General features: G+C 35.9%; 1 long non-coding RNA gene across 1 annotated transcript in view; it reads left to right on the forward strand.

Annotated features, from left to right (window-relative positions):
* Positions 1-17,542, forward strand: part of LOC307056542 — a 32,493-nt gene extending 14,951 nt beyond the window's left edge. Inside the window, exon 3 of the long non-coding RNA XR_013811024.1 lies at positions 17,238-17,542. This is a non-coding gene — a long non-coding RNA (uncharacterized lncRNA). The remainder of the gene's footprint in view (positions 1-17,237) is intronic.
* Positions 17,543-19,091: the final 1,549 nt, after the last annotated feature.

Raw genomic sequence — 19,091 nt, forward strand, 5'->3', positions numbered from 1 at the left:
ATATCCCTTAATAAATATAATAGAAAATGAAATAAAATGGCAGTACAGTGTTATGAAAGGAAAGCAATTGGGTTGATCTCAAAGTGAGTATAAAAATCAATGTTTTTTGTTTAGTTTGTTAATAATTTTATTCTTAGAGCTCTCAGGCAGCTAGCTTTTGGTCATTTTTAAGATCAATCCAAAAGTCTAAACATTATTTTTAAGGTATGCAGCTCACAAGGCCCTCCTCCCCTCCTTTCTCTCTTTCTTTTAATCTTTTAGTTTATTTTGGGGAGTTTTGGCTACCATTTATGTTCTAATCATGTTTTTCAGGAAGTGAATTTGAACTTTGAACCTCACCTAGTTTGAATCCTACCTCTATTGTTTTCTACCTCTATGACTTAGGGTAAGTTACTTAACCACTGTGAATTGTTTCTGCATATTTAAAACAGGAAAATCACAGGGTTGTTGTGAAGATTAAACAAGATAACATAAAAGGGAACTTATTGCAGTGTTTGAGACATAGTAAGGGTTAGTAAACATTTCCAGTTTTTATCTTTCTAATTCTCGTGAGCAGTTTACAATGAGATCTCATTACCACAGATTTTCCCTAAAATTATGAACCTTTTCCTACCCCTCTCCATTTTAAAGCAAACCTTGAAATGACTGAACCTCATAGGAAGATGTCTCAATGCAGGTAATCCCAGTAGCAGGAGAGGTTGAAGCTACCACAATGCAAAGTTGTCAGGCTCTGATCTGGCAGTAGCTGTGGGAATTAGTCTTAGCTTCTATTTTTAACTCTGCCAGGAGTTGATTGGATGACCTGGGAAAACTCACGTGGCATCTTATTTTCTTTCTGAATTTCTGTCTGCATCTTATTTTCTTTCTGAATTGTACCATTTGTCTAATCACTCTTTTCACTGACTCATTATCAGAAATGATATCGAGGTTGTTGAATAAGGGTGTTGATTTCAGAAGTAATGTTATAGAAAATGGGAATTGTTCCCTTTCTTAAAAGCAATAGTTGACAATTTTATTTTATTTTTTTCTGATACAGTATTGAAGTTCCTGGGAGAGGGCAACTTTAATTTATAAAGAGTTGTTAACATTCACTTCCTCTAACAAAAGCCGTTAAAGGTAATACTACTAATTATCTGCCTCGTACCCCAATCTTTTTTTTTAAATATGTAACTGTTGAAGTTTTTTAATGTTAATCAATATCATTAAGTTGTCCAAAAAGGAAAATTAATCTGTTACTCCATTGTACATCATATAGAAAGGAATCTTCTTGGTATATGATATCTTTCTATTTGACTGAATCTCAATGAATTTAGAGAGTACATGTAAGAATTTTAATATTCAGAGTCTTGTCTTATTCATAAATGTGCACTACTGAGTAGATTCAATCACTAGCAACAACTTTAAACTGAAATCCAAAATAGAGCCTCAATTAACGTGAAAACTTTAGTACCAGAAACACCTGCCTATAAAAACTGCACTGTTAGTACACAGATGAGCTTTAGTATGATAACAATTTTGTTGGGCTTGAAAAGCACATAATTTTACATTTTTTTCTTATTTGACTTTTTATCATTATGTGGACCATTTAGGTCTAAGGAAACAAGTATAAAAACTGCCTAAAGCCTTCCATTTAATATGTAAGCCATAGTTGTCCACAAGAGAGAATTTTGTGGTGATCAACAACTCTAGCCAAATCGGCAATAATTTATTTCAGTTGGTAGAGTCTAATCATGTGTACCTAACTATGTTCTTTTAAGTAAAAAGTGTAAAACATTTTTAGTAGTAAGTTTTTCCTGAATTTCCAAGTCAATATTTTTAATCCCTGTTTGAATACTGAATTCATTAGCTATTCACCAAAGGCTTGAGGCATAGATTTGGGGCATAGTCTGCTTCTAAGAAGAGATGTAGCAAACAGTCTAAATTCCTGTTTGAAATATACAGGTGCATACACGTATACACATATATTATACAAAAATTTATATACAGACATTCCCCGAATTACAATGGTTCAACTTAGCGATTTTTCAACTTTACCATGGTGTGAAAGTGATACTCGTTTAGTAGAAACTATAGTTTGAATTTTTTCATTTTTTCAAAGTCTACTTTGAATTTAGAGTAGAAACTATACTTTTCCCAGACTACTGATATGCAGCATGATGCTCTCTTGTGATGCTGGGCAGCAGCAGCAAGCCACTCCTCCCACTCAGCGACTCGATCACAACTGACACACTTACAACCGTTCTGGTTTTCACCTTCAGTACAGTATTCAATAAAACAAATGAGATATTCAACAGATTCTTATAAAATAGGCTTTGTGTTAGATGATTTTGCCCAACTTTAGGCTAATGTGAGTGTTCTGAGCACATTTAAGGTAGACTAGGCTAAACTATGACGGTTGGTAGATTGGGTGTACTATAAGCATTTACAATTTATGATATTTTCAATTGATGATGGGTTTATCAGGATGCAATGCCATAGTAAGTTCAGGAAGATGTGTGTTTTATGTGTATTATATATATTAATTATATTATCCAATTATGTGTATAAATATATATATGCATATATATGCATGTATATATGTCTGCTTTCATGAACATTTGCCCTCTATTTCAAATATTTGATTATATATTTTATTTTTTTATTTGGTTATATTTAAAATAAAGAGACAAGTTCTTGGAGAAGCATTTGAAGAATCTTTGTTTCCAGAGTCAAGTTTTGCAAAGAAAACTTATTTTTTCACTAGCTGTTTATTTTTCAATAGTTAAAAAAATATTTTTAAATTTCAAAGTGATTCTTTAATATATGAATACGAAGATGTATTTACTTCAGGTGCTATATATGTTATTTATACATATGTGTATTTATATATATTTACCTGTTTTTAAACCTGATCTTACTGGGTTATGTCTACTATCCAATTATGTGAGAATAGTGATATTGTTGCCTTTCAGCTTGGAACATGCTTCTGTTTCATTTGATTATATTTTATCCATTAAGTGCTCTGGCCTTCCATTAGCTCTTTTGCTTTGAGGAATACATTTTATAGTGCATTAGAAATATTCTTCTATTTTTCATGCCATAATTTTCCAGTGTCTCACAAAATCGTAATTTGGAATGTTCTGACTTGAATAGTGTTTCAGAATAGAGACTTGTCCCTTTTGGAATCATCAGATCTGTTGGTTAGGTACAGTATTTCTTATTTTTTCTGTTGGGGAAAGGGAGGAAGGAAACCGCACTATGGAATGTTCCAGTTTTTTTTTTTTTTTTCTTACGCTTATACCAAAAAAATGCACTCTTCTAGTAAAACTAGAAACATGAGAGTGGCAGTTACATAGTTCCAAATTAGGACAACCTAATATACTGTAATTTTTTCAAGTAAGAGAATAACCCTGGTAGTATACTATTAACTAGATTTTTAAAAACAGCCATTTGTTGATTAATAATTCTCTTCTTTTTCCATTCTTAGTTTCATAACATTTTTACACAAAGGTTTATATTAACAAATGCCATCAGTTGTATTGTTGGTTTCCTCCTGCTTTCTGATTAGTTCTATAATTTAAAAATGCTTAAAGTCCAGACTTCTCAAGTAGAAAACATAAGCACAGTAAAAGCAGTGTTTTTAAAATTAATTCTGGAATATATTTCTCTTGATGGTAAAGACATATAAGATTACAGATGTGTATGTTTGGATGCTTTATAAATAAAAGTAATATGATTAATAATAATAATCATGTATTAATTTATACTACCAGAAATTCCCTCTAAATACTTTCTAGGACACAAACATTTATGACATTTCTATATTGTTCTCATTTTATTATTTTAATGAAATATTATACAGGTAGTATTTCATAAAAACATTGCATCAATTGTAATACAAGTTTAGGAATTTTAATTTGGTATGTAAATATACTAACTTCTGTTGAAATTGCTATAGCTTAGGGTCAAAATTAATTTGAAGGTTACTACTGTTATTATTCTGGTTTTTATTAGCTGCTGTCTCAAATTAATTATAAAGGCAAAAATATCCCTGGCTTAGAGTTTCTGCACTATTAATGACATACCGAGATGTCTCTTGGGTATCAGTAAATGATATATTTTAGAGCATAACTTACTAAATGACTTGCCAGTTGGCAGACCACCTTTGACAATAAAATATATTTGATAGTCTACCTTTGCAAATTCATTGTACCACACAGATGTGATCTTGGTAATTGACATATGACTATTAAGCTTCAATCATTCTCCATAATATTCCTATTACCAATTATTAACAGAATAAAGGGGAGATAACAATTCTATAGTATTTATTCAGATTTTTATTTAAAGTCAAGTATAATCTATATTTCTATAGTGCTTTTTTAATCTAACACCTCACTTAAGTAGAAGGAAGTGTTCTAGAGGTTTGTTATTAGCTTTTAAATGAAGTAATCTTTAACTATCTTTTATTTTAAAATACTAAAAAAAAGTTTCATGGTCTTTAATTAAATATAAATATTGGAATTGTCTATGAAACTTTTGAAATGGTCAATCACATAAAAACATAGGGATATCCTTTAAAGCAGGGGTCCCCAACCCCCTGGCTGTGTTAGGAACTGGGCCGCACAGCAGGAGGTGGGCGGCGGGTGAGCGAGTGAAGTTTCATCTGCTGCTCCCCATGGCTCGCCATCGCTCCCATTACAGCCTGAACCAACTATCCTCCCCCGCCCACCCTGTTGGTGGAAAAATTGTCTTCCGGGAAACCGGTCCCTTGTTCCAAAACGGTTGGGGATCACTGCTTTAAAGCATATGAATTTCTAATATATTTATTTAGGTTATATATGCTGAACTTTTTTTTACATAATAGCTCATAGGTAATCTTCACTATTAAGTATTTTATGATGCTTAGAATCGGAAACAATACAGAAACTAACAAATTAAAATTGTTTTTTGTAAAATGTCAAGTGAGAAGAGAAGAATGTTAAATAATAAATATAGCATATTCACAACTTGGTTTTGAATATCACACACATAGAGAAAAAAGACCCAAAGAAAATTTAAAAATTATTTATCAATGGTTAACTCAAGACATAAGAGAGTCAGGGTGACCTTTACTTCCTCCCATTCTCATTCTGTATTTCCAAATTCATTGCAATATGTATATATTACTTTTAGAACTGTTTAAGAAGAAATGTACCAGTTTGGATAATTTTTTTTTTACATCTAAACATTGCCGAGTATTGTTAAAATGTCCAGTTTTTATGTAGCTTTCTGGAAGATCTAGCTGGCCATAAAAAACTGAATATATTAGTGGAGGGGGAGTTTTCCCTCATCTTGAAATAATGATAAATAATATTTTTAAAGCATTAAATAATTTTCAAAGCACTTTTATGTACATTTTCTCCTCAGACCATCCTAACTCTCTAGAGTTGGTAGAAAAAGGATTATACTCATTTTGCCCAGGGTGGGGGTTGGAGGGTGGGAATTGAAATTCATGAAGTTTAGCAAATTGCCCATTTAAGCCGTACACAGTTATTAAGTGGCAGGGCCAGAATTCTAACCTGTTTCATGCCATGGCCAATCTAGTGCTTTCCTCTATGCTCTAGGAACTGGACATATTTAAGACGTAAGCACAAAAATGGAAATAGGTCTGAATCTTGCTCTAGTTGCAAATTTGCCTATAGACCTCACTGGAACCTGAACCAGGAAAATCTATATGAATTTCTTTCTTCAACCCAAAGAAATGGCCATGTTAAATAATTCCTAGGTTTAATTTAAAAAAATCTTTACTGTCTGTTTTTTCACCATATTCCAGTTTGTGTATCTTGTGTCTATCAACTTCTCCAAAGAACCATGCTTCCTACCTAAAGGATTGCATTGCTTAATAAAGAAACATTGACAATTCTGATGCTAACCTGAATTAAATAATATACCAATCATTTATGAGATCCGCCTTAGTATTTTTACACTCCTGAAATATCATCTCTATAACCTGCTTTTTAAAATAGTCTGACACCTACCAAGTACTCTTTCACTTCCTACAAGAAATCAAGAAAAAGAACGCATTTGTGTTTTTAATTTTAGTGAAGGGTTCTTGATTTAAGAATTAGTCATTTAGTGTCATTTGAATTTCAAGTGTGCCTCAAGTACTTGAGGTTCTTTCTATATGACTTCTCCAGAGTTTCCACATATATATCATCATTAATTTCATCTTTCACTTGGGATTAGCACAAGAAAAGTTTTATTTACTACTATTTCTTAGTTTTCTTCATTTCGAATATTCAGTGCCTTGTCAAAAGTAATATTATAGTCTTATACTGTTCATTGATAACAGATAATAACAAGAAATTGTGATTCTGGTTTTCAGTTAAAAAAACAAAACGAGAAACTAAAGAAATAATTACTATAACAATGTTTTTCTCCATTTAGCTAATCAGATGTTCACATCAGTGAGTGTTAGATTTTGAGACTATGAATCCCAATACTAAATGTTTTATATATTCAGAGAAGTGAAAAATAATAATTATTATGCTTCCTCTGTGCTAAATACTATTTTAAAACCAGTTGGAATCCCCCCTCACAACAATCCTAAGAGGTAGGTACTGTTTGCACCTATTTTACAGCCAGACAAACTGAGGCACAGAATGATTAAATTAGTAAGGCACAGATACAGTATTTAAAATCAAGTCTGTTTTTGTGAGAGTCCACATTCCCAAGCCCTGTAATTGAGAGCGTGTGATCCCTACTATTTGCTATATACCCATTTCCTTGCTTTGTGGAAAGAAAGGGAGTGAGGGAAGAGGAGGGAAAGGGAGGGAGGGAAAGAGGAAAAGCAGGCGGAATGGAGGGAGGCAGGAGAATTGTCAAAATTCTGCCAGCTTGTTGATACTGTGTGTTATTTCTTATAATAAGGTTGAAATTAAGGACTTGTAGAGATTTACATAGAATAAATAATTTTAAATTTCCTTAAGGGAAGTCTCTGGTAATATTATCAGATGGTGACAGCAAGTGAATTTCTGTTTAATTCTATTCCTAATTAAAATGCTATAGCAGGCTCGTATTTGGAGCAAACACAGTTCTGGTAATTCTCATAGTAATAATTCTACATTTTCTTAAATTTGTTATCATTTTTTTCACCCTCAACACTCTCAGCTTACTTAATTTTAGTACCTACTCTTTTTCAAAAGTCCATAAATTTTAGTTAGGCTTAAATCATAGGAAAATTGAAGAAAGTTTAGAGCTTGTAACAGAAGGAAACCACCCCCTTCCCACCCCGAGCCCAGCTCTGTCCATTTCTATCAGAGCTACTCCACCAAGAATGGAGGAATTATTCTAATTGGTCAGATTTATGACACATTCTATTACATAGGGTGACTGTATTTGTTTAGAGGTACACAGCAACAGTTGCACATTTCTTCTTGTCCATTGCCTGGTCCTGTGAAAGCAGGTAAGTGGAGTGAAGATCCTCAAAACCTAGACCTCAGTCTCTTGTTTCTGTTCCATTCCGTTCCACCAGGGTGAGCTTAATCCAGCAGAAGAGTGAGCTCTTCTGTGTTTCGCCGGATGGTTCCATGCAGATGAGTCAAGTTCCATTTTGAGCCTGGAAAATCTTGCATGCTCTCTCATCAACTTCTTCCTTTTCTGAATGTGTACTCAGAAAATGGTAACATGCCTCCAGTAAGCCTTTACCACAGCTCTGACTCAGGGTTATTAGGAAGTAATTCCAAATCTCAGACATGTTCTGTATTTTAATCAACAGATAATTTGTACTTATAGTTAACATTTTCTCTGGATTATTCACATGTTCTTATGCAGTTGGAACCTATTTCTGTCTTCATGTGCTTAAAGCTAGGATGAGTATGGATTTTAATCAAGATAATTTAGAAATTTTATTAAGTGTTTGTTATGTGGCAGGCACTGTTCTAGGTACTGGTGATAGAGTGTTAAACAGAGTGGTTACAATCCACACTCTAAGCAAGGGTACTTAACATGAAAATTCCAATAGGAAAGATGTACAGAAATCATACGCAAAAAACAAGAGCCAGTTTAATATGCATGGTTGGCATCTTGGGGATAGAAGAAATCTAACACAAGGAGTTTTACAAGACTGATGATATTATAGTCACTTCAGTTGAACTTTGTTTTATTTAAAACAAGCAACTTTGTTTCAAACCAAGTAAAAAAATTGACAGTAATTGTGCAACTTTATAGCTCCTTATTTAGTAAAGAGAGGGTGCTTTGACTTGTGATATGAGGCAATTTCAGTATTTTGATAAACTAACCTTCAGCATTTTAGAAATTAAGCTTTTTCATTGATGGAAATTCTAATATTTGCCCATCAGTTTTTATTTCATGCCTCTGAAATTAGATTAAATTTTCCAATTTTAAGTGGAAAACTGGCATATTATCTGTTGACACTACAGTTCCAAGTTTTATCATAAGAAAAGGTGGGTGAGAGGAATCCCCAGCTCAAAATCCTATCCAATTTTGAATTCTGAAAGTCTTTTTTTTGATTGATTAGTAGATGTTGGTATCACATTATTTGCAATGACAGAGGACATTGTCAAGTTGTTATTAGCATTCATTGCAGCACCGGCTTCTGAGAATGTAGTAGTTTTTTTGTTTTTTGTGGGTTTTTTTCCGGTACGCGAGCCTCTCACTGATGTGGTCCCTCCCGTTGCGGAGCACAGGCTCCAGACGCGCAGGCCCAGCGGCCATGGCTCACGGGCCCAGCCACTCGGCGGCACGTGGGATCCTCCCGTACCGGGGCACGAACCCGCGTCCCCTGCATCGACAGGCGGACTCTCAACCACTGTGCCACCAGGGAAGCCCTGTAGTAGTTTCTTTTAAACCACGTTTTCTCCTCTTGATCCATGACTCCAACTCTACAAATATCTTGACTCATTCCTACATCACACATTCAAGAAATAATTACTGATCGCATATACTATTCCACATACCAGGCTGGTCACTAGGGAGTCAAAATGACTAAGGCACAGGCTTGGCTGTCAAGGAGACCCCAATGTAGTGAACCTTTGCTTCTTTCTCTTCAAGTGGCATTGATCCTGTGTAATCAGAAGTAATAGGGAATTAAGTAGCATTCATATTGTAATTAAATGTAGATTGAGCCAGATGATTTTCCAAAATCAGGGTAAATCAGAGATAGGGCAAGAGTGTTCTTTGGGATTTTTCCTTGATGAGCATTGTTAACTATCCTTGAGATGCAATAATAGAAGTCAGTGAGTAATTTATCAATTTGGTTTCCTATGGGAACCAAGATGAAGGACGTTTTCTCCTTTAGTGATTTTCTTTCTACAGAGATAGCAAAGGCGCTTCAACTTTCCCAGACAAGCAATCACCAGAAAACAGCAGTGATGGTAGATGTGGGTTATTTACTACCATGGGGTTGAGAATATTAGTGAGCTGCATTTTGACCACTTGTCAAACATTTTGACATCTTGGAACAGAAAGTGTTATTTAAATATAAAAAGCATTTTCTGATGAATTGCTGTTAGTCATCCCTATGAGGAAATGACCTATTAAGTAATAGATCGGGAATAAGATTGATTTCTGCTAAAGAGTGCTTAAAGTAGCTACATGTTTCAATTTGTGGGGTTTTTCCAACCATTTGTGAGTTACCACAGTAAAAACCCCCTATAAACAGCTCTCTGAATTTACTTTCCAGCATTCTCTCCTGGGCTTTCTCTCTCTTTCCCCCTCTCCCTCTCTCTCAGATCAGAAGGAGAGCAAGGGGTCTCGAGCTTTAGCGAGAATCAGAAGGCTTGTCAAAACAATTATTTCCGGAGCCTCAACTGGGAATTTGCATTTCTAACAAGTTTCTAGGAGAAACTTCTGCTGCTGTTAAATATTTGATGAACCACTGCTCAAGTAAAAGGAATGGGAATTTAGGAAGTAGAAAGATGGAGAGCTATGAAAAGCTGAAGTCAGCCTCTGATCTTCTTCACCAAGCTGCCCAAGCTATTGGGAAGATAATCACTACTGCCCCAGGGAAGCGTATTGAAAGCCACACCAATTAGAATGGGCATCATCAGAAAATCTACAAGCAACAAATGCTGGAGAGGGTGTGGAGAAAAGGGAATCCTCTTGCACTGTTGGTGGGAATGTAAATTGATACAACCACTATGGAGAACAATATGGAGGTTCCTTAAAAAACTAAAAATAGAACTACCATATGACCCAGCAATCCCACTACTGCTGGCACATACCCAGAGAAAACCATAATTCAAAAAGACACATGCACCCCAATGTTCATTGCAGCACTATTTACAATAGCCAGGTCATGGAAGCAACCTAAATGCCCATTGACAGACGAATGGATAAAAAAGACGTAGTACATATATAAAATGGAATGAACTTGGGTCATTTGTAGAGATGTGAATGGACCTAGAGACTGTCATACAGAGTGAAGTAAGTCAGAAAGAGAAAAACAAATATCGTAAATTAACACATATATGTAGAATCTAGAAAAATGGTACAGATGAACCGGTTTGCAAGGCAGAAATAGAGACATAGATGTAGAGAAAAAACGTATGGACACCACGGGGGGAAAGCGGGGCAAGGGTGGTGGTGGTGGGATGAATTGGGAGATTGGGATTGACATGTATACACTAATATGTATAAAATAGATAACTAATAAGAACTTGCTGTATAAATAAATAAATTTAATTTAATTAAAAAAATAATAATTGGCCTTCCTCTGAGTAAGTGATTGGCCGAGGGCATCATGTAGAATACTCTTGACTGTCCTACTCTTAAGCCCAGGTTTGCCGTGAATGAGCCATTTAACCTCTCTTTACCCCAGTCTTTGTCAGATTCAAAATAGTAATGGTAATTTCCCTTCCCTCTTGTTAAAAAACAAGACAAAACAAAAACTATGCAAATCCTGATGGTGCTTTTCCTTTGTGGAAAATTCTTTGGATTTATCCATCTATTACTCTGATGTAGTAAAGAAGAAATTTAGCAAAATTTCTCTCTGTCCATAAAGATTTTAGGCTTTTAAGCTTAACTCTTTAGCAAAAACTACCAAATGCCTATTCTCCACTGCCTGGGCCTAGACATTTCCTTGATTCTGTCTAAGAGGTGGGGAGCCACAAGGGAACAAGTACTTAAAGAGACTCTAAAAAGCCCTATCTTTTCTGCACCCCCTTCGCCACCACCAGCTCTCCAGTTTATGCACTGCTCTTCTCACTCTTTCCACACCAGGAACACCAGCCTCTTAGTTTGTACTTTCAACACTCAACGTTCTCCCATCCAAAGGCCCTTGCATTTATGATTTCATCTTCTGGAAATGTTCTAGAAAAGTAATCCATACACATATAAATAGAATATGATACTAGAGGTTATGATAATAGATAGGATATGACTACCTTCAAGTCTCTGGTCAAATGTCACCACATCAGTGAGACCTTGATCATCCTATAAAAAACAGCTGTTGTGCATCCCCATGCAGGTGCACACATTAACCTACACATGCTCCATTCCATCTCTGATATCGTTTTCTCCATATGTTTGTTCCCGTCTGCCAAACAATATATCAATATTTTGGTATTGGTTTATTTTCGGTCTCTTCCCTAGGTAGAATGCAAATTCTGTGCAGGTAGAGTCATGATTTTTTCACTGCAGAACCTACAACAATCATTGGCACATAAGAGTCACTCAGTAAATATTTCTAGAGTGAAAAAAAGAAAGGTGATATATCCTGACCTTAGATTATCCACTGCAAATTTTGGTATCTTTTGCATTACTTGCTCAAATGATCTTATACTCCAGTCATACGTACCTATTGGCAGTTCTTTAGGACCACCATTGCTCTGTATGCCCTCGTGTCTTTTTTAAAATCTTATTTTATTTTTTAACATCTTTATTGGAGTATAATTGCTTTACAATGGTGTGTTAGTTTCTGCTTTATAACAAAGTGAATCAGCTATACATATACATATATCCCCATATCTCTTCCCTCTTGCGTCTCCCTCCCACCCTCCTTATCCCACCCCTCTAGGTGGTCACAGGACATATATACCCTCACTACCAAATGTGAAATAGATAGCTAGTGGGAAGCAGCCACATAGCACAGGGAGATCAGCTCTGTGGTTTGTGCCCTCTTGCTTTTTAAATCTTGCTGTAGCCTCTGCCTAGGCTGTTCATTTCTGAAACTTTTTTGTTGTCTTTCACACTTCTACATTTCCTTCAAAACACAAATCAGGTGTCCTGTTCTTCAAAAATATTTCATGATAAACTTGTTCTTTCTCTGTGTCTTCCTTCCCACCCTGGCACCCTGTCCTGGCACTTATGTACTCATTATGTTATACTATTCTGTCCAGTTGAAACTCCTCCCAGCTTTACCAGAGACCACTTGAAAGCAGGGACTGCTTCTGACATCAAAAGCACAAGCCCCAATGCCTGGCATATGACAGCTACTCATAAATGATCAGTAAATGAACAACAGTCCACCTTATTCTTTCTTCTTATCATAAGAAGCTACTCTTCCTTGCTTTAAACTTCTAAAATTGCCCTGAGGGATATAATAGTAATGAGTGTTCCTGAAAATCAAGAGAATGGACACTTATGATAAGTAGCTTGAAGATCAGCCAAGTGAAAAGTGGAATAGCTCTCAAACAAGGAAGAGGAGTGAGGCATTCAAGCTCCTTTAGGAGTAGCAAGTAGCAGTGATGCTGGTGTTCACACTGCCATGAAGAAAACCACTGCCATGTGAAGCTCCTAACATGAGTAAATATGTAGTATCTCTGAGGTATGTGATAGTATGTGAGAGTAGATCATGACAGAACTCTTCAGCAACCTTGTTTCTGGATTTTACCTCATCCAGTATCACTTGGTGTATGTTGAGGTAATGCTCAAATTTTACTAGGTAATTAGTCTAGGAATTATTCCTCTAGGATAGAAAGATGCGATCTTACTCCGATCGTGTTGCTATAACAAAATACCACCAACTGGGTAGATTAGAACAACAGCAATTATTGCTCACAGTTCTGGAGGCTGGGAAGTCCAAGACTGAGGTGCTAGCATGTTTGCCTTCTGGTGAGGGCCTTCTTCCTGGTTCATAAGCTGACACCAACTCCCTGTGTCCTCACATGGTAGAAAGGGCAGGGGATCTCTCTGGAGCCTCTTATAAGGCATTAATTTCATTCATGATGGTTCCACTGTTACGACTCAAGCACTTCCCAAAGGTCCACCTACTAATACTATCACATTGGGCATTAGGCTTTCAACATAGGAATTTCAACATAGGAATTCAATGTATAAAACATTCAGACCATAGCAGATACTTGGGAGTCGAAGCTTGTTCTAAACTTTATAGCTGGGAAGACTCTGTGAAGCTAGTATGTATGGCTGAGTCATGCATGTTTGAAGATGATAAAAGACCCATCCCAGCAGAAAAATCCTACACACAACTGAGAAACCACTGGGCATTGTGAATGAGTGTATGCCTTGGCAGAAAGATGTTACAGCTGTTCCTCCTCACATCTGTGAGTGAATTATGCATGATATTGCAAGAGGACTTTTTAAATATGAGCAATTTGGAGCAAAAATGACAGAAAAGAGAAGTGCAAAGAAACAAGGTGAGTGAGTATTGAAAGGCAGAAGTGGTATATTGGTAGGCCTGGAAATCAACTGTCAGTAATTTAAATTGATTAAATGTAGCATAGAAAATGTACAAGAAAAGGTTGAGGGAATCAAATTAACAGGCAAAAGAAACAATTTTCTCAACAGTAACATTTTTCCTGTATCAAAGTGAAAGCAATCCATAAGAGATTGAGAAAATGAGTATATTTTCTCATTCCTTTGTCATGTGACAAAGGAATAAAATAATTCCTTTGTCACATGACTAGATCTAAGGTGAAAATTAGAACTTTATCTCAATATAAGGAGGCAGTCATTCTTAGGAAATAACATTTAAATTGAACAAGAAAAAGGAGATCAGAGGCATGAACCAAGAGATAAGACCTTGTCTCACTTATTCGTAGACTATGGGGCCCAACTGTCGAACAATAATCAGTATCGAGGCTGCAGAGAACAAAGTTTTATTTGAGGTCTTAATAATTGCAGTCCTGGAGACACAGATTCAGGTAAAACCCAAAGATACTCTGTGGAAGAGAAAGAGTCAGGGACTTATAAAGATAAAAGGTACAAGGTTGTTAAAGCTGTCTGTCAGGAATTATGATTGACTCTGACGCAGGAAAGGAAATATTTGTCCTTAAGGGATTCTCCGTCACAAGTTATTTTAGGGTAAGGGTCCGAGAAGTATCTTGAGTTTCTGGAACGTGGGCAGATGCTCTGGATGCCTGTGTCAAAGCAATAGGTAGTCAAAGTTCAGATTCCATCTCGGCTTAGATGTGCCTAAGTCACACTTCCTCAGTGGCTTCCTCAGAGGCTCCATGTGAGAGAGCTCTCCCCACCAGTAATGATTCCATTTCTATTTTCCTTTCACACAACTTACCTTCACTCCTCAGATGTGTTGGGAACTGATAAGCATATTCTCACCATAGTACTTGTTGTCGCTCACTTGCATTAAAGTGTACCATAGCCAACATGAATAACTGATTATTGAGTTTTGTTGTATTTTTCTCAAATTCAGAGTTATTTATTTTAAAGCATCAGTAAGCAAACTATGGCCTACAGCTGAAATCTATTCTTGAGCTAAGAATGGTTATTACATTTTGAAAAGGTTGTAAGAAAAGAAAAAGAAAAAAGGAAAAAAAGAAAGAATATGTGTTACAGACCTATGCAGCTTATAAAGACAAAAATATTTATTATCTGGAGGGCTTAAATTTAAGGGGATAAAGTTGATATTCACATTCATTATATATATATATGAATATAATAAATGTATAATGAATAACAACTGAATATAATAAATGTATATAATGAATGCGAAGGTTTATTTGCCTTACACTTTGTAGGATTTCACACCCTAAAGCGTGGATTTCTAGATAAGAGAAAGAGAAGATACATATTTACCAGTTCATAGTTTATTGAGGACAAGAAGGAAGAGGATTGAGGGAAGTTCACTTCATTTTTGCAATGACAACATTACAGAGGAAAATGAAGTAAAAAATGTGAAACAGAAGCCAGATTGTGGAAGATGCATGAAGGGAATGAATAAGGCAATGAAAGGGGATAAACTACTTTGAGAGCTCTGATGCCAGGAGGAAAGTGGAAAGTAGTCATGTATGTCCCTGCAGGTATTTGTAGATTGTCTTCCACTCTGAGATTTCTCTGCTGCTGACCCTCCCCTAAACAAGTGTCAGAGAGGATTGGAGCTCTGTCTTCACAGCGCTTGCTGACTTTTCAAGAGAAACATTGTACAGATAGACCCACAGACATACTGAAATAGATATCCACAGCTCTGTTGCATGTGTAGTATTTAGCTTCTTCGGTCTGTGTGTGAAACACTTCTAACATGCTTCCGCTACTCCAGTGCCCACAGGGCCACCAGTTTTCAGCCTGTTTTCTCTGTCCTGTTAAACACACCTCTTTTTCTAGCAGCTGAATGGGAAGGAGGACCCCCCTTTCAGTTGTTATCTTCCTCGAAACTGTTCATTCTAAACGAATTCTCACATTTCCCTTCTGAATCTATCTACCGTCTCCCTCTATGTCCAAACTCCTCCTGATAGACAAATTTATTGAGCGCTCAAATGTATACCAATCACCGTTTGTCAGTGGCATTTAACCCTCACAAATATTATCCACATTACACAGTTAAATATTGAGGCTTAGAGAAATTAAGAAACTTGCCAAAAGTTGCACACTTAACAAGTGACATGTCTAGGGTTCAGGCACAAAAGATTTGAGCCCAGAGGCCATGCTCTTAACCATGAAGTTAAACCCTCTAAACAGGAAGAAGTTAACACCTGATCAAGGGAAATGGAGGGTCCATACTAGCTCCCTTATTTATACCAGCCGCCAGAGGGGAAAGTTTAACAGAAAAGTGTTCCCATTTAATTTTTCTATTTCTTTAACCATTGAATTAAACAATAACACATCCTCCTTAAATGTAATCTCTCTTTGATTCAAGCTTTCTGATTATTTCAGAAACTTCAGTGAATAGTTTATATCTTCATAATTTTTTTCTTTAATTTCAGAACTTTGTGAGAAGGATAATGCTATTTTCTTTTAAGTGATTAGATAATTTTGTAATTTTCTATGCTAAAAAGTATACTTATAGTATAGTATATATAAAATTCTATGTATTTAATGTGTACTTTTGTTAAAGCATTGTAAAATAACAACTGAATTGTACTCAAATAAATACATCGTTTTCCTCAACATTGACTTAATGTGCACTATAGTTCATATTTTTTTCTGATTAGTTCAGAATTATCAAATTAGAGAATTATTGTTTTGAGACTGGTTTTTACTAACTCTAACTTCCATGTTCCTAATGAATAAACTAAGCTTTATTTATCCTTAATATTTTCTGACCTCTTCACTTCAATTGAAATCTGGATTGTTTCAAATGATTCCCCTACCATCTCCACCACAAATTTACCTTTCTCTTTCTCTAGTATAAGAAGAGCCAGACTGCTTCTTACATTTATGCCACTTTATGATTATTATTCTATGATCTCTGCATCCCCCTAATTTTAACTTACTGTTAGGAAGTAAAGTTGGCCCTCTCTCTATGCAAACCACTCCTGTATCCTCCAGAACCAGTGCCCACTTCTACTTTCCTGAACGAGGTCAACTACAGTTCACCAAGCTTACCATTTTTTAATTTTAATTAATTAACTAAAATAAATTAATTTTATTGAAGTATAGTTGATTTACAGTGTGTTCGTTTTAGGTGTACAGCAAAGTGATTCAGTTATACATATACATATATCTATTCTTTTTCAGATTCTTTGCTCATATAGGTTCTCATAGACCAAGCTTACCAATTTTATAGTTTCATTGCCTGTCTGCATCTATGCCATGACCTCATTTCTCATTCACGTCTCAAAATTAAACTTTCAGAACTCTACTGCAACAACGATCAGTGGTCTAATGAACTTGTATAAGATGACCAGAAGTTGAAGTATTGTAAGCATTACTAATATAAAAGTCCAACTACTGTCTGTTCTGCAAATGAATATATGTTTAATACAAAATATATGTTTAATACTAAAAGTTTCACCATGGTAGTGTGAGTCTTTCCAAAATTTATTACATTCCTGTTATATGCCAAGCACTGACTTACTCTTTGATTTCATTTTTCCCCCAATTTTGTTTTCCAAACACAGAATGACAACTTGGTGAAAAAAACCCTGCGGCATATACCAAATACCAAGATGTGCATCCTCTGCCCATCCTCATTTCTGTATTCCCACTCATCCCATCGTAATTAGATTCTGCCACTTTTCTCCTGAGCCCTATAATAGTCTCATGTCTACTCACTTCCCATCTCTTCCCCGTCTTTTAATCTCAAATACAGTTCATACATACAGAACGTCACCTGAATGATGTTCATAACTGATGGCTGCTTGCTTTCTTAAGAATGCTTAAAAGATGCAGTGTTGGAAGAGAAAGCTGTCACCACCTGCTGACTTGTGCCCAGAGTCTCCGAGGCTGAAACTTCTGCTTTCATAAATGGGGAGGCCCAGCACAGAAGTGAAATGAAGAAGTGCCATAAAAGAGCTTATGAGCCTTTTAAAGACTTCCCAGGAGATATACACACACACATACATGTACACAAGATGTTCAGTGTGATATCAGAGAAATTCTCAGGACCTCATATGCCTCGAACACTGGGTAAGACCTCTGCTTCCAGACATTGTAAAATTTACTCTTGAATAATGCAACCCAGAGAGCGGTGTACTTGGACCAAATTACTTATATCCCTTATAGTATTATTTCTGGCAAATTACCCCATCTGCTTTTGGCTTGCATAACAGACAATTGCAAGAATTTCTTTTCTATCTATTGGTAGAGGTCCTCTTCCATGACATCCTTTATACAAAGACTATATAAATGCACATAATGTCTTACATATTATTTCATAGGTTTAAGAGATACTTGGTGTCCAATGTAGAATAACATGGACTATGGGCTAACAATGTTCTATAAAGAATAAAGTAGTTCTTTGTAAACTAGACTGTTTATATATTTCATACACACTCTGTTTCCCAGTTATTCTCTCTTATCACTTAATAAATTCTTTTGATGTCTTTTCTATATCATTTGTACTAAAGTGAAACAAAGCGAGATGTTTTTGATTGCTCCATACCTGGACAAAAGTGTTAGAATGGAAGCCTAGAGGCTGCTATGGTGGTAGCAGTCATAATGAAAATGAGAGAACCCCTAAATGGATGTGGTTTTCCTGCTTCAGTTACCTGGAGATTGTTTTCCAGTGCTGACACCAGGATGTTCTGAATTTTGCTTTAGTGAAAGGAATTAGTGTTTCCTCTACAGTTTTAATTATAATTTTGTTTCCTCTAAAATTGCTATGTAATTTCATTGACCATTGAGTTAATACAAAGTGAACTCCTTGGCCTGGCCCTCCAGGCACTCCAACTGTTCTAACCTATCCCTGCTGCTCCATCACCTCGCCTTCTCCTACACATGGGCCTGTGCTGCCATCAAACTGCACAAACCTCTCTTCTCTCAAGTGCTGGGGAGTTTTCTAATCTCTGTCACTTTTCATTCTGCTGATTATGTCAGGAATTGGATTTTCTTAGATGTGACGCATATTGAATCTACTTTACATGTATAACATGTTTATATAGTTAATAAATTTGACAAAAAATTATTAAATGATACCTAATGATGACTACGTTACAAAATCATATATATATATGCCTTTTCATATATATTCATGTCTTTCAACACTAACCTCACCCTCTACATTCTCATAATACTTAAAATATGCTTGCCTTATGTTTTCCAGGCCATTGCATGTGGTGCTCTCTTTGCCTGGAGTTCTCTCCTTCCTCCGTTCTTCTACTTGCCACCACTTCCCCATGTAATGACCCGATTTGGAGAAGACTTGTTTCTGCCCCTCTTATGGGTTCCCTTAGTACCCTATTCTAAGTTCTATTAATTCAGCCTGCATTGTAACTCCCTGTTCATTGTCTTCATCATTGTGTCCCCAATGCGTA

The sequence above is a fragment of the Hyperoodon ampullatus genome (assembly GCF_949752795.1).
Source record: "Hyperoodon ampullatus genome assembly, chromosome: 7".
Classification (NCBI taxonomy): Eukaryota; Metazoa; Chordata; class Mammalia; order Artiodactyla; family Ziphiidae; genus Hyperoodon; species Hyperoodon ampullatus.